Source organism: Helianthus annuus, chromosome 16 (genome assembly GCF_002127325.2).
Source record: "Helianthus annuus cultivar XRQ/B chromosome 16, HanXRQr2.0-SUNRISE, whole genome shotgun sequence".
Lineage (NCBI taxonomy): Eukaryota > Viridiplantae > Streptophyta > Magnoliopsida > Asterales > Asteraceae > Helianthus > Helianthus annuus.
In genome coordinates, this window is record NC_035448.2 from 140,286,777 (window position 1) to 140,302,904 (window position 16,128).

Consider the following 16,128-nt stretch of genomic DNA (forward strand, 5'->3'; position numbering starts at 1 on the left):
TTACGCTACTTTAACGCGTCGTTCGCGTAAAACACGTTCGGACCGCCTAACTAGCCCTATGACAAGTATTATATGCCTTAACATGTCTAATAATGTTGCCTAATCAGTTTACATGACAAAAATTATGTTACTTATGCTTAAAATGAATTTATGCGTAAAAAGGGTATTTTGGTCATTTACCTAAGGCATATAAACTACCTATCATACAACTACTTAAACGAAGTGACCATAAGGTATAACCTCGAAAGGTTATTCCCTATACAACTATGGTCACCTAATGTGTTTGGTCGGATCCTAATAATCGAACAAACGGGTCGGGTTCGAAAGTATAAGCGATTGTTTAGATTGCTTACCTTATGACCCTATATAAGCACAAATCTAAAAGTGACGAGTTAAACATGTTAAAAACATGTTTAACGAGGTTTGAAAACAAGTTTGATATCAAGACAAAGGGTCTTGATACCCAAAAGTAGTTTGGTTACAAAATACATAAGAATACGCATTTAGCCGAAACTACGACTCGTCACTAAGCCTAGATAACGTGGTAATCAGTAGGTATAGTCACTAGGGACTATAACCATCGTGATTACGCTCACGTTATGAAGTTCAAACGAACTTCGCATTGACCATAAACTGGTCAATGCAGAAAGTCAAACGTAGTTTGACTTTTAAGCTAAAAATGCATAAAAGAACGAAAGAGAACTTACAGAAGGTCCACAAGAGATTTGATTTCCAAGTATTCTCAGGTATGAAATGATAAAACACCCCAACTTAGAGAAATCTCAGAATCAAATGTGGGTTTTGAATGAAAGGGTGAGGGGTATTTATAGGAAAACAAGAACCGTTAGGTTCATTTCTTGAAAACCGAGTTTAAATCTGGACCGTACATATGCACCCATGGTTTTGCAAAACCATGGGCACCTAAAAATGGCCCCTAAGAAGTTAGAATACCATTTGCAAGTGAGAAATTCAGGTAGAACAGCCGGAAACAGGCTGGAACAAGATTCTGTGTGATTCTGGTGATCCTACGTGCCCCGCGTAAGCCTCATGTAAAGGCTACGTGGCCCGCCTGGGTTCTGCAGATGAGCAACAACTTTACATAATTGCAGTTTCAGTCCCTTCAGTTGATTTAGGCCCATTTTGACCCATTCAAGGCCCGTTAAGCCAACTTTAAGGTCCTACAATGATGCCTAAACATAGTGGACATGAAACATGCTCAAAAATATGTTGGATGTCGGTTCGTTTGGTCGCACAATCGCAATATTCGCTTAATTTCGACGAAATGCGCACGAATGCGAAAAACGATCCAAACTACGCGACGAATGGATTTTTCATATGCCAAACACTAGAATAAAATATTTTAATGCTTAAATAAATTTTTGGATGTCCGGGTGTATTCAGAACGTAAGTTATGCGCGAAAATGCAAACTTATGCACTTTTTTACGCTTTTAGTCCTTGAATGGCTAAAAAGTTTATTTTAGCAAACCGAACCCCTCAAAGCCTATTTCTAAGCAATTTAAAGGATATTTAAGGTATGTTTAACTTATGATCATGTTTTGGAATGTTCGTTACAGTACAAATCGGCATACTTTTGCAGTTTGTCGAATTTAGTCCCTGTAAGCGAATAAACTTGATTTCGGCATACCAAACCATCCAAAACTTATTTCTAAGTTATGTAAAGGTTATTTAAGGTATGTTAAGCCTATGTCACTATTCCGGAGTGTTTGTTGCATTAAACTGGTTATATTTACGCATCAGATTGCGTATAACCTTCCAGAAAGCAGTTTAAAGCCAGAAATCGAACAAGAATTGATATGTGCAAACGATACACATATTTTTACAAATTACAGGTATGAAACACAATATTTCATTGATTTGGTATTTGTTTGATGGCCGTGGAGGCACAGGTGTCACAGTTGTTTGCTTTTATGTGTATGAAATGTGAATCATATATATATACTTGGTGTAAAATGCTTGAATACATGCGTGGATAAGTAATTGCGTGGATATGTAATTTGCATACAAACTGATTGAGTATGTGTAAACGTTATAGGCTCTGATTGATTAACTTGAACGTGTAATTTCTCTTACCGAGCAAATCTAAGGTGAGTTCACTACTCTTTTTCAAGCATGCGTCCCGGGGAGGGACATTTGGTAAATATTCCGGGGAGGAATATTGGGTAATGGGTTTAACTGGAATGTTAAACTAGGGATGTTGGTTAATACACTCATATCTATCACTTAAGTCCCATCATATACCGAATTATTTACCAGGGAGGCAACGGGGTTATTAGTTGATAGCGCTATTAGGTTTGGCACCCTCACACCGTACCGGGGAGGACGAGCGTGAACTAATTACCTTAACCACTCAACCAATGTTTGATAGAGCATTGGGGAAGGGCAAACAATCTGGAGCCATCTTGCGGTAATCGAGTTATTAACAACATTGTATTTTTGAAATGCTTTAAGCTTACTAGGTAACCAAACGTTTTAACAAACTTTGAACTCGCTAACGTTATGCTAATACACTTGGCTGCATGCTTGCAGGTCGTTAGATTCATGGACTTGGAACTTGCTATTTGGGAGTGCTAGAGTGGTCATGGGTCGAGTCTCTTGGTTACACATGACATGTTTGTTGGTTTCATACTTTGGCCTTGAAACAATTGAAAAACTATTTACTTTATGCTTTCGCTGAACGTTTTGGTTTATGTTATGTTTTGGAAATACTATAAGTAATAAATGGAAGCTTTTATTTAACGTCTTGTTCTAGTTCAATGTGATTGGTGGCTGGATCCTGGTACGTCACACACCCAGCGGGGTTTCCGCATGTGGTATTTTGGGGGTGTGACATTTTTACCATCTGAAATCAATACCCACTAGACTAGTAAACTAATTAGACTTTATTTATAACCCTAAACTATCATTAACCCTCAATTACACTAGTTAAACTAATTACCTAAATATCTTCCATTTTACCATAAATATCACATGTTATATTGTTTAAAAAATATATAATAAACAACCATACTGTGACAACTCGTAATTTGAACCTATCTTTGTGTTTAATGTAACGTATGTGAACGCTATGTGACTATGTGAACTTTGTTGATAAATTGAATGTTATGTTATGTGATTATGTGAAACGAATGTTTGTACATAAATAAACCGATCGTACAACAAACCACTCGATCGCACAAGCCCATTCGGGCCACATTCTTGTATCCGAAACCAATGGGCAGCCCATGATGGGTTCGGCCCACTCCCTTTACACACATAACACTTAGGAGAAAGGGTATACTCCTCATAACTTGCAAAACACAACACACACACAAAACCCTATTCTCTCCTCCTCTCCTCTCGAAGCCGACGGCAGCACATCCCCTCTCCACCGAAGCTTTTGTGTTCGGATCAATCCTTGTTCTCCTCCCTAACCGGTTAGTGTTTTAAGTATTGATTGTATGTTGCATGATGTTGTGATATATATGCTCTACATGATGAATTAGGGATGATATATGATTTATGGTGATGTAAACTGTTAATGTTTAGTGTTCGTAAAATCGGCTCACATGTGTATTTGATAATGTTCAATTGATTCAGAATTTGCATGATGTAACCAAGAACCGAATGTATATTCCTCGACTGTGATGTGTTTATGTTTAAGCGATTTGTGGCGAGGTCATGATAGAATGCATACTGGTAATTTAGATCATGAACCATGATTGATATGTTAAGTGTTATGATTATTGTTTTGTATATGATTAGGGTTCATAGAGATTTGATACTAAAAACCCTTGTTTGATCGATTAGTTGTATGATTGGAAACTGTTAGTGTTGTTGATTGATAACTTCATAAATGGAAACCATATAATTGATTCTATGAATTCGGACATTAAATAACAAATCGCACAAGTTTGTCGGTCGCACAAGATCAGGTCACACAAGACCTGATCTGATCGCACAAGGTGAATCGCACAAGCCGGGTACAGTCACACTAAGCACAGAGTACTGTTCTGTCATGCATGATCGCACAAGACTTGTGGATCGCACAAGACAGTGCCGATCGCACAAGGCTTGGGCCATACACAAACTACTTAAACTGTTACACTGTTGGGCCTCACAGCCCAATCCCAATCGCACAAGGACTGGTCAGTCGCACAAGACCATTCGGACCGCACAAGACTCATGTTTAATTGTTGGGTCGTATACATGTTGGGTTGCTTATGTTATTGGGCCGGGTATGATTGAATCACACAACCCATTGTGGATCGCACAAGTTATGCCGATCGCACAATAGGTTGGGCCACCTATTCATTGGGCTTATCTTTCGGGTCGCACAAGTATGAAAATGTCATGTTAGGACTGTTAGCGTGACAATACGTGTTTGCCATGATCATTACGTGTTGTAACCTGTTAGGTTATGTGTAAAACCTATGTGCATTACTTAAAACCAAAACCTGACTCGTATGGTAACCATGTTAGGACGTGGTTGACCTCATATAACTCAAGTAACCTTTTCGTGTATCTGCCGAGCAAACCAAAGTGAGTTCACACTCTTACCAAGGCATGGGATTCCCGGTGGGTTGGCTATGTGATTGAACGATTACTCGTACTCTCATCGTTACTGGAACACTGACCTCGTTCGGGGAAGGACACTTATAGATACAACTAGACTAGTAACACATGGGAAGCCCCCACTAATCTTCGCAAACATGTCTGGGAGGCCGCGATACGAATACTAATCTTCGCAAACATGTCTGGGAGGCTGCGATATGAATACAGATACAACTAGTCTAGAAAACATGGGAAGCCCCCACTAATCTTCGCACACATGTCTGGGAGACCGCGATACGAACTAATACGATACATGGTTTACAAAATGAACATATGGTTTACGAAACGAATACTATAACTAAACAACCAACTGTGAACTCGCTCAACTTTGTTGTTGACTCGTTGTTACATGCCTTGCAGGTCGATAGGTACTCATGGAGCTTGCGCAGGGAGGCGCAGTCATTGTGGGACATGGATCGTGGATGCCATGTTAAACATTTATGATATTTCAAACTTATACTTATGTTGGGTTTTCACAATTATGCTTCCGCTAAACACTTAACTACGTTTGTGATTTGAAACACCTTTCATATTGTGTGGTTGAATTTTATTTATTACTTGTTATGTTCAATATGATTGGTGGCTTGATCCTGGTCAGTCACGCCTCCAAGCGGTGACATTCCGCGTATGGATTTTGGGGGTGTGACAGATTGGTATCAGAGCCATTGGTTATAGTGAACTTGGTTTTAATAAGGGGAAAAAGTTTTTTGTTAAAACCAGACTATAACCTGTACAGTGCTCAACGATCCACAACGACGCTTCGCTCCACGTGCAAGACTTGACATTCTAGGTGATATGATTTATGTTTACATTGCCTACTTGCTAGATTACATAGAAACTTTGCTCACGGTATGCTTAGATAAACGTAACAACTATTGCTTGAGAACACATATGTGCTTACCCTCTTCTGTCATCGCACTTTCGCGCACCTCTCCTTACCCATGTTTTCTTTGGTATGAAGATCATGGCTGGACGCGTTAACCTAACTCAAGCCCAGTTGACGGCTTTGATCAATGAACGAGTTGTTGAGGCACTCGCAGCCGCTCAGGCAGGAGGCCAATTTGCTCAGCAGCCTGCATGCACGTTCAAAACTTTCATGGACTGTCGTCCTAGTACTTTCAGTGGCATAGAAGGAGCAATTGGACTCCTCCACTGGTTCGAGAAACTCGAGTCAGTCTTCAAAATGTGTGAATGCCCTGAGGCACGTAGAGTGAAGTACGCCACTGGTACTCTCGAAGGCGTTGTGCTGACTTGGTGGAACGCGCAAGTGCAAATGTTGGGGCTGGTAGTTGCCAATGCCACCCCATGGAACGACTTTAAGGAACTTATCAAGCGGGAATATTGTAGTCGTGATGACATCCACAAGCTGGAAGTGGAGTTCTTTAACCTAACGATGACGGGGTCAGAGATAGAAGCATATACAAAGTGATCCAATGAACTGGCAATGTTATGCCCAACTTTGGTAGATCCTCCAATCAAGCGCATCGAGCTGTATCTCAAGGGTCTTGTACCAGAAATTCAAAGCCATGTGACTTCGGCTAATCTTGCTACCATTCAAGATGTTACTCGTCTAGCTCATCGTCTCACAGACCAGGCAGTGGAACAGAACAGGCTGCCTAAACGTATCAGTGCTACTACTACCGCTACCACTACTGCTACTCCCAGTGGCAACAAGCGAAAATGGGATGGAACCTCCAGCAAGGGTTCAACTTCGGTTCAGTCCCAGGCTCAGCAGCGAAAGACAGATGACTACCAGAGCCCCAGTCAGCAGTCTTCTGGTAGTCACGGGCAGGGTGGATATCGAGGAAATCACCTAAGGTGCAACAGATGCAATAGGCACCACAGTGGTTAGTGCAACAAGGGTCGTTGTCAGCGGTGTCTCAAGATGGGTCATGAAGCTAAGGATTGCAGGAGCTCACGACCTGCAAATCAGAACCAACAACAACAACCACCAGCTCCATAGAACCAGCAGCAGCACCGGCAGCGAGGCAATAGGGGATGCTTTCAGTGTGGTGCTGAAGGCCACTTCAAGCGGGATTGCCCCCAGTTAAATCGAAATCAAAACAACAGCAACAATGATCAGGGTAATGGGAACAACAATGGGGGAAACAACAATGACAACGGTGCTAGGGGTCATGCGCTCGTGCTAGGGCAGGGTGAAGCAAGGAATGATCCTAACGTAGTGATGGGTAAGTTCCTTCTCGATGACTTTTATGTTACTGTTTTATTTGATTCGGGTGCGGATACCAGTTATATGTCTCTGAGAGTTAGTCAAATGCTTAAACGTACACCAACTCCTTTAGACACCAAGCATGTCGTAGAATTAGCTAATGGTAAGAGTTTAGAAGCCACGCACATAGTCAAGGGTTGTAACATCGTTTTAGCTGGTCAGACTTTCTCTATCGATCTCATTCCTATAGTTCTGGGTAGTTTCGACATCGTCATTGGGATGCATTGGTTATCCCAACAGCAAGCAGAGATCCTATGCAAAGAGAAGATTGTTCGTATTCCTCGTTCCGGTCAGGAACCTCTCGTGATTCAAGGCGATAAGAGTGGTGCTGTGGTAGGCATCATCTCTTTCCTAAAGGCCCAGAAGTGTTTACGAAAGGGCCACACAGCTATTTTAGCACTTGTCACTAACGCATCATTGAAAGAGAAGAAAATCAAGGATATTCCTGTAGTACGTGACTTTCCTCAAGTGTTTCCTGAGGAATTACCTGGGCTACCGCCTCATCGCCAGGTCGAATTCCAAATCGAGCTAGCTCCTGGAGCAGCACCAATAGCTCGTGCACCGTATCGCTTAGCTCTGTCAGAATTGGAAGAACTATTTGCACAGCTACAAGAACTCTTGGAAAAGGGTTTCATACGTCCTAGCTCTTCGCCTTGGGGAGCTCCAGTATTGTTTGTGAAGAAGAAAGACGATACCTTCAGGATGTGTATTGACTATCGTGAACTCAACAAGGTGACCGTCAAGAATTGCTATCTTCTTCCACGCATTGATGACTTGTTCGACCAATTGCAAGGGTCGAGCTACTATTCGAAGATTGACCTGAGGTCAGGCTACCATCAACTGAGAGTCCGCGACGAGGACATCTCTAAGATAGCATTCAGGACTCCCTATGGACACTACGGGTTCCTGGTTATGCCTTTCGGATTGACAAACGCACCTGCGGTCTTCATGGACCTTATGAACAGAGTGTGCAAGCCTTACTTAGATAAGTTCGTCATAGTATTCATCGACGACATCCTGATCTATTCTAAGAGTTAGGAGGAACACAAGCAGCATCTACGGCTCATTTTGGAACTACTTCGAGCAGAGCAGTTGTACGCCAAGTTTTCAAAATGCGACTTCTGGCTTTGTGAAGTCCACTTTCTAGGCCACGTGGTAAACAAGGATGGGATTCATGTTGATCCATCCAAGGTAGACTCAATTAAGAACTGGCCTGCACCTCGCACACCAACGGAAATTCGCCAATTCTTGGGTTTGGCAGGTTACTACAGGAGGTTCATCAAAGACTTCTCGAAGATTGCGCAACCTCTCACCTCACCAACGCAGAAGGGCGTTACTTATCGATGGGGTAATACACAGGAATCAGCATTCCAGCACCTAAAGGATAGACTTTGCAGCGCACCTATTCTTTCATTGCCAAAGGGCACAGACGACTTTGTGGATTACTGCGACGCATCAATTCAGGGTCTTGGTTGTGTTTTGATGCAACGGGATAAAGTCATTGTGTACGCCTCATGACAACTTAAAGTTCACGAAAGGAACTATACTACACACGATTTAGAGTTGGGAGCTATTGTTTTTGCGCTTAAGATATGGAGACATTACCTGTACGGTACCAAGTGCACCATCTACACCGATCACAGGAGTCTCGAGCATATCTTCAAGCAAAAGGAGTTGAACATGCGACAACGACGATGGGTCGAGCTTTTAAACGATTACGAATGCGCCATCAAGTACCATCCGGGCAAAGCCAATGTCGTGGCCGACGCCCTCAGTCGAAAAGATACTACACCTAGGCGTGTACGAGCGTTACAACTTACCATTCAGTCTAGTCTTCCTGCACAGATACGAGATGCTCAGGTAGAAGCATTGAAACCAAAAAACGTCAGGGCTAAAGCCCTACGCGGTTCAAGGCAGCGGTTAGAACAAAAGGAAGACGGCGCCTACTACGTAACAGGACGCATCTGGGTCCCACTCTATGGCAATTTACGGGAACTTGTGATGGATGAAGCGCATAAGTCTTGTTATTCGGTACATCCTGGTTCGGATAAAATGTACCACGATCTCAGAACTACGTATTGGTGGCCAAGCATGAAAGCTCACATAGCAACTTACGTTAGCAAGTGTTTGACCTGTGCGAGAGTCAAGACAGAATACCAGAAACCATCGGGCCTACTCCAGCAACCAAAGATACCACAATGGAAATGGGAGAAAATTTCCATGGATTTTGTTACTGGCCTGCCTAGATCCCAACGTGGGAATGATACTATTTGGGTGATCGTGGATCGACTCACAAAGTCTGCACACTTCTTGGCTATAAAGGAAACAGACAAGTTCTCTACCTTAGCAGGCATCTACTTAAAAGAAGTGGTTTCGAGGCACGGGGTGCCAACCTCCATTATTTCCGACCGTGATGCACGTTTTACTTCTGAACTATGGCAAGCGATGCACAAATCTTTTGGCTCTCGATTAGACATGAGCACAGCTTATCATCCTCAGACGGATGGGCAGTCTGAGCGCTCTATTCAAACCCTAGAAGACATGCTTAGGGCATGTGTAATCGATTTCGGCAATGGCTGGGAAAAACACCTTCCTTTAGTGGAGTTCTCGTATAACAACAGTTACCACACCAGCATCCAAGCCGCTCCATTTGAGGCACTGTACGAGCGCAAGGGCCGATCACCTCTTTGTTGGGCAGAAGTTGGCGACATCCAAATCACTGGCCCAGAACTTGTAATTGATACAACAGAACGGATTGCCCAGATACGATAACGCATGGCGGCAGCTCGTGACCGTCAGAAAAGCTATGCTGATAAACGTAGGAAACCGTTAGAATTCCAGGTCGGGGACCGGGTTCTACTCAAGGTCTCACCCTGGAAGGGTGTGGTTCGTTTTGGCAAAAGGGGCAAACTCAATCCACGTTATGTCGGACCATTCGAAATCCTTGAGAAAATAGGCAAAGTGGCCTACAAACTAAACCTACCAGCGGAACTCGGTGCAGTTCACAACGTTTTCCACTTGTCAAATCTGGAGAAGTGTCTGTCAGATGGGACCCTCATAGTTCCTTTGAAGGAGCTCGCTATCGATGATCAGTTGCGATTCGTCGAGGAACCTATTGAAATAATGGACCGGGATGTTAAGGTCCTCAAGCAGACCAGAATACCCCTTGTTCGAGTTCGTTGGAACTCCCGTCGTGGCCCAGAGTTCACCTGGGAACGAGAAGACCAAATGAAACTCAAGTATCCCCAGTTGTTCGACAACAATGCAACTACTACTGAGGCTGAAGCTACTGCGGAATTTCAGGACGAAATTCCAAATCAACGGGGGGATGATGTGACACCCTAGGTGTAACGACTAACACAAAAATGTCCTAAAACGCTCCGTAAGTGGAAACCCGAACCCCTGAAACCCTAACGTTCATGAGAAACCAAGAAAACAAGAAATTTGAGTTTCGGGCGGGCCGCGTAAACCATAAGAAGAGTTTACGCGGGCCGCGTTAACTTAAAATTATTTCGGATATGCATGAAGGACTTCACACGGGCCGCGTAAATGTTTCTCTGAGTTCACGCAGGCCGCGACAGCTCAACGATGAGCGAAAACCTGGTGCCGCCACGTGTCGATGACTCAGCAACCCTAATACCGCCTTGTTACCCTCGCGGGCCGCGTAAAAGTTAAGTGTGGGTTTACGCGGGCCGTGTAAAACCCATATTTTTGCTATAAATAGCCTGGACATCGAGCTTTCATTCTGTGTCGAAATCTCATTCTTAAAACGCCTCTATTCTGGTAAATTCGAATTTCCGCATAGGGAAACACTGCTACGAATACAGGGTATTAACTCGATCACTGTTCAATTCTTTTCTTTCCGTCAGCTTTTACTTTTGTAAATAATAGCTCGGGATTATACCTTCTAAATCCCGAAACTCTGCCCGTTATTAGGGTGCTAACTCTAATCACTGGTACGATACTTTATCCGATCGATTGAAACTATCCGATGGATGTTTAAGTGTTGCTCAAACTCGGGTTATACTTTGTCATTCGTCGTGAATTCGATAGATGTTTAAGTATCGCACTTTGTCATTCATTGTGAGGGTTTCTATCTCGTGATTATCGTTAAAGTTGAATTGAGTTAATACACTAATACGAGTTCCATTGTATCTTGAAATTAGAACTCGTAAACAGATAGCTGCTAGAATACTTAATAGCTAAGTAAACTTAATAGTTAAATAAACTTAGCAGTTAAGTTAGCTGAGTAGATTAATTAATCTGTTAATTAAGTTATGTATGATTAATTAATCAGTTAATCAAGATTAATTAAGTTAATCAAGATTAATTAAGTTAATCAAGAGTAATTAAGTTAAGCAAGATTAATTAAACTAAATAAGATTAATTAAACAGCTAAGTAAGTTATTTAGTTAAATGGATAAGGAAACTTAATGATTAAGGAAACTTAATGGTTAAGGAAACTTAATGGTTAAGGAAACTTAATGGTTAAGGAAACTTAATCGTTAAGGAAACTTAATGGTTAAGGAAACTTCCTAGCTAAGGAATGAATCTACCTTACCTATAAATAGAAAGCTTAGGAATTCATTTTCCTTTGTTCATTTCTTCTATTCTTCTCTCTATACGTTGGTAATCTAACCAATAATCACCAAAGCGATGTTCTGTCCGATCGATTCAGGAACCATCTAACGAATGCCAAAGTGTTGTACTTTGTGAATGTCACACCCCAATATTCCACGTATTACCGGTGGGCCCGGCGGGGAGTATCGTGACGTAGTTGATATCATCATTGTCAACACACACAATAATATAGCACAGCGGAAGGCTGGGTAAATAAACTATTACAAACCATACTGTCTGTCGATGTTCGAGTACATGAATAATACAGACTGGAATGTAATAAGATCCACAGGCGGATCATAAAGTACAAGAGAACAAATACTACAGACTCCGGGTATCTATGGGATTTGCAAGATCCTCTACAACACCCTATAGCTCCAGCCTATTTCGATAAGTACCTGTCAATTCAATCTTTAAGAAAATACGTCAGTATACACTGGTAAATACAATTTAACTGAGTCGTTTTGAAAACATTTAAGAAAATTGATTTAGATGCACATGGCACAAATCCTTTATAACTTGGGACAATCTTATTAAAATCTTGTATACAGTTTTACATGCTTGTCATACATGTGGGGCCGGTTTGTAAGCCGGACATGATTAACTGACTCGCCACTTATAGAACCCACAAAGGAGTTATCCCCAACTTGTGGGTAAATTAATATTTAGCATTTGCATCTGTCGGGTGCATGCCTGCACCCCGTGCATAGGTCGTGGCCATTAATAACTTAAATGAGCCAAGGATATCCAGGACACGGTCGTTAACCCCCCAAATGTTTATGTTATCAAACAATACAGATTAAAACGGGTTATGCGGATTTATTAAATCACAATCCGACAAAATAATCCCATACCCGACCAAGCGGTATTAATATACCGTATCTTAAGCCCATATAGAGAAAATAAGTTAAAAGTATTTACCTGATGTAGCAGTAAATTCCTAAGGTTCTTGAAAGGCACTTTTTACCGGAAGCTATTAATCTGTATAGAAGGTTTATTTAATCTATTAGGATGCTAACGGGTCTTTACTTAAGTCAAAGACTTAGACCTGCTAGCTAGAAAGAAACCTTACGGACTTAACCGGTAGATTAAACGAAGACCGGGATAGAATGTGATTTAGACCCAACAAGCTTGGATACTTGTATAATATGGGTAAACTAAACACATTCTAGAAAATGAGGTTTTAATGACAAAGTTAAGCCCGTTTCGGCTATTTTACGCAAACTAGTCATGTAAGCCGATTCGAACGCGTATATGCGTAACGGGTAACCGAATAAACTATAAACAGGCCTTAATCATTATTATGCTCAAAATATGTTAATATATCAGTAACATATTAACATTTATGCCCAAAAAGCAATTTAAACCAAAATAAGTCCCATAAGGGCAATTTGGTAATTTTGATGCTCATAAAAGAGTTTATTTACAAAACTGAGTTCCAGGTCTGAGATTTTGGTCAGTTTATATAGATCAAAATATTATATTTATCATATAGAATCAGTAGCAAAAAGTTTGACATCAAAATGTTAAGTAAAACTCAATTTATGCATGAAAAGGGTAAAATCGGTAATTACCGAAATTAGGCTATAATCCTATGTTATGCTCAGCCTAAAAATAAATAAAAATCTTCAAAAATCCGAAAATATTATTTAACATCAGTAGGTAAATAGTTTGGTGTCAAAAATCGGGATTAGGTAGGCTCTATGCTAATTACGCCTTTTTAATTACTAAGAAGTCCATTAATTACGCTATTGAGCATAACTCCCATTCTAGACCTCAAACTGATGTCAAATTTTCGGGACATGTCTAAATATCAGTAGCAAAGGTTTTAGTTCATTCATATTGCTAAAAATCTCGGTTTTATGTAAAAAGGGCGTTTTAGGCATTAATGAGCATAATTACGATCAAGATCATATCTTACAAACGATTAGGCACCATGCAATATAACTTCAGAGAGTTATACTACAATGTAATGTGGTCCTAATGGAAGTTTAAAACATGGAAGAATTAAGCTTGAACGGGTCAGAACTGAAAGTCAAAGCAAAAGTCAAGCTTTTGCGACTTTCGGTTATAATCTGCCCTTAGACGATTAATTGTCGGATTAGGACTGATAAAACATGTTTAAATAGTCATTACCAAGTCATTAGAATGTTAAAATGTAATTTAGAACCTCTAGTTTATTAATTAGAATTATTTTTGTCAATTCTATCTAGTTTGACTTTTTGTCAAACTACTTTGACCCGACATTTAATCAGTCAAACGAGATAATTAGGAGACACCCTTTCAGGGGTTAATCACCTATACTAATGTGGTTTCATAACCACTTTCAATTTGATCAGTGGTTAAGCCACATGTAGTTAAAACGAAAGTCAAACTAATTAAGCACTAAGTTTGACTTTTAAGTAATTAAGCTAAATTAAACAACTAAGAAAGTAATTAGAAGCTTACTAATGGTCCTAGCAATCTTTTCTACACTTGTAATCCACTTGTTACTACTGAGAGCTCCAGCGCAAGTCCCTAATGAAGCTTGTTGCAATTGGTATGCCAAGAACACAAGACTAGCTCTCCTTATATAGTAAATTCTATTGATCTTGATCACTTCCAGGTGTTTTAGGAGGCCCTGGGATCACCCTAGGTGTCCTAGCTATTAATTTGAACCGACTTACAGCCCCTAGGTCGTTAAAAACTAGGCTAAGGCGGTGTAACAGGCCAAACCCGCACCTGGCAACATTTTTCTGATCTGGGCATGCTGAGGCGGGCCGCGTAAGACTTAAGGGGGTCTTACGCGGGCCGCGTGGACCTGTTAAACCGGGAAAACAAGTTTGAAAGCTGGCAGTTTCAGTCCCTGTTCGTTTAAACCCCTTTTTAACTCTGTTTTTGGCAATCAAGGTCCTTGTAGTTAATTTCTTGAGGCCCAAGGAGGTATAAACAAACCTCGTTAGTCTTGGGTTCGTTAAATTCCTTCAATAATACAAGTTTCATCAAGTTGACGCTTTTAGCCCAAAGTTTAGAAAACATGCTTAACGATCTCGTTAACGATCTCGGAATCACGTGAAATTTTTACCACATATTCTCAGGAGTATATTTGAATATTACGAAGCCTCGGTTTCGTTAAAAGGCCACTCAGAGGTCAGAATTGACATATTGACACTTTTAACCCTTGTAATTATAATCTTCCGATCATTTTCACAAAACGGCTTCGTATACCCAATCAATCACCCATTTAAGAATATTTTCTTCACGTGTGGTCATTTAGAGGCTCAAGTTTGGCATGTTGACACTTTTAGTCCTTTCGTTTGCACATTTTCACTTGTTGTCAACTTTAGTCTCTTAAATTCAATCTTTCGCATAACCGGAGTTTAGGACACGTGTCTATGTATAATTGGACACGTTTTTACGTGGTGTTACATCCTCACCCCCTTAAAAGAAATCTCGACCCCGAGATTTACTGGAATAAGTGAGGGTATTTCTGTCTCAAACTAGACTCAACTTCCCACGTATACTCGGGACCTCTACGAGCGTCCCATTTAACCTTTACTATAGGTACATACTTTCTTCGGAGCTTTTTGACCTGTTGATCCTCGATCGATATAGGTTTTTCAATGAACCTTAAGCTTTTATCAACTTGCACGTCCTTATGAGACATTGCTAAAGATTCATTGGCTAAACATTTCTTGAGATTACAAACGTGGAACACATCATGTATTCCACTCAGCTCCTCTGGCAATCTTAGCCTATATGTGACCCTGCCGACACATTCGATGATCTCGAATGGCCCGATATATCTAGGGCTTAACTTGCCCTTTTTACCAAAGCGCATCACACCTTTCCAGGGTGACACTTTTAATAACACTTTATCGCCTACTTCAAACTTTAGAGGTTTTCGCCTCTTGTCAGCATAGCTTTTCTGCCTATCCCTGGCAGCTTTTAGGCGATCTCGAATTTGGACAATCTTATCCGTAGTCTCAAGGACTATATCAGGTCCTGATATCTGAGCTTCTCCCACTTCTGCCCAACAGACAGGCGTTCTGCATTTCCGACCATATAATGCCTCAAAAGGTGCAGCCTGAATGCTGGTATGATAACTATTGTTATAGGAGAACTCAATCAATGGCAGGTGGTCATCCCAACTACCACCCAAGTCAATAACACATGCACGAAGCATGTCTTCCAAAGTTTGAATAGTACGCTCACTCTGACCATCTGTCTGGGGATGGTAAGCAGTACTAAAATTCAAACAAGTGCCCAAAGATTGTTGGAAACCTTTCCAAAAGTGAGAGGTGTATCTAGTATCTCTATCGGAGATAATAGCCACCGGTACTCCATGAAGAGCTACAATCTTATCGACATACAACTGGGCTAACTTATCAGAGCTATGAGTCTCCTTGATGGGCAAGAAATGAGCTGACTTCGTCAATCTATCAACAATAACCTATATAGTATCATTTCCATGCCTTTTTTTAGGTAACTTGGTTATAAAATCCATGGTTACCATTTCCCATTTCCAAGTGGGAAGTTCCGGCTGTTGTAGAAGACCTGATGGCTTTTGATGTTCAGCCTTAATCTGAGCACATGTCAGGCACTTAGCTACATGGGTAGCAATAGATTTCTTCAAACCTATCCACCAGTAATTGGCCTTTAAGTCTTGATACATCTTGTCACCTCC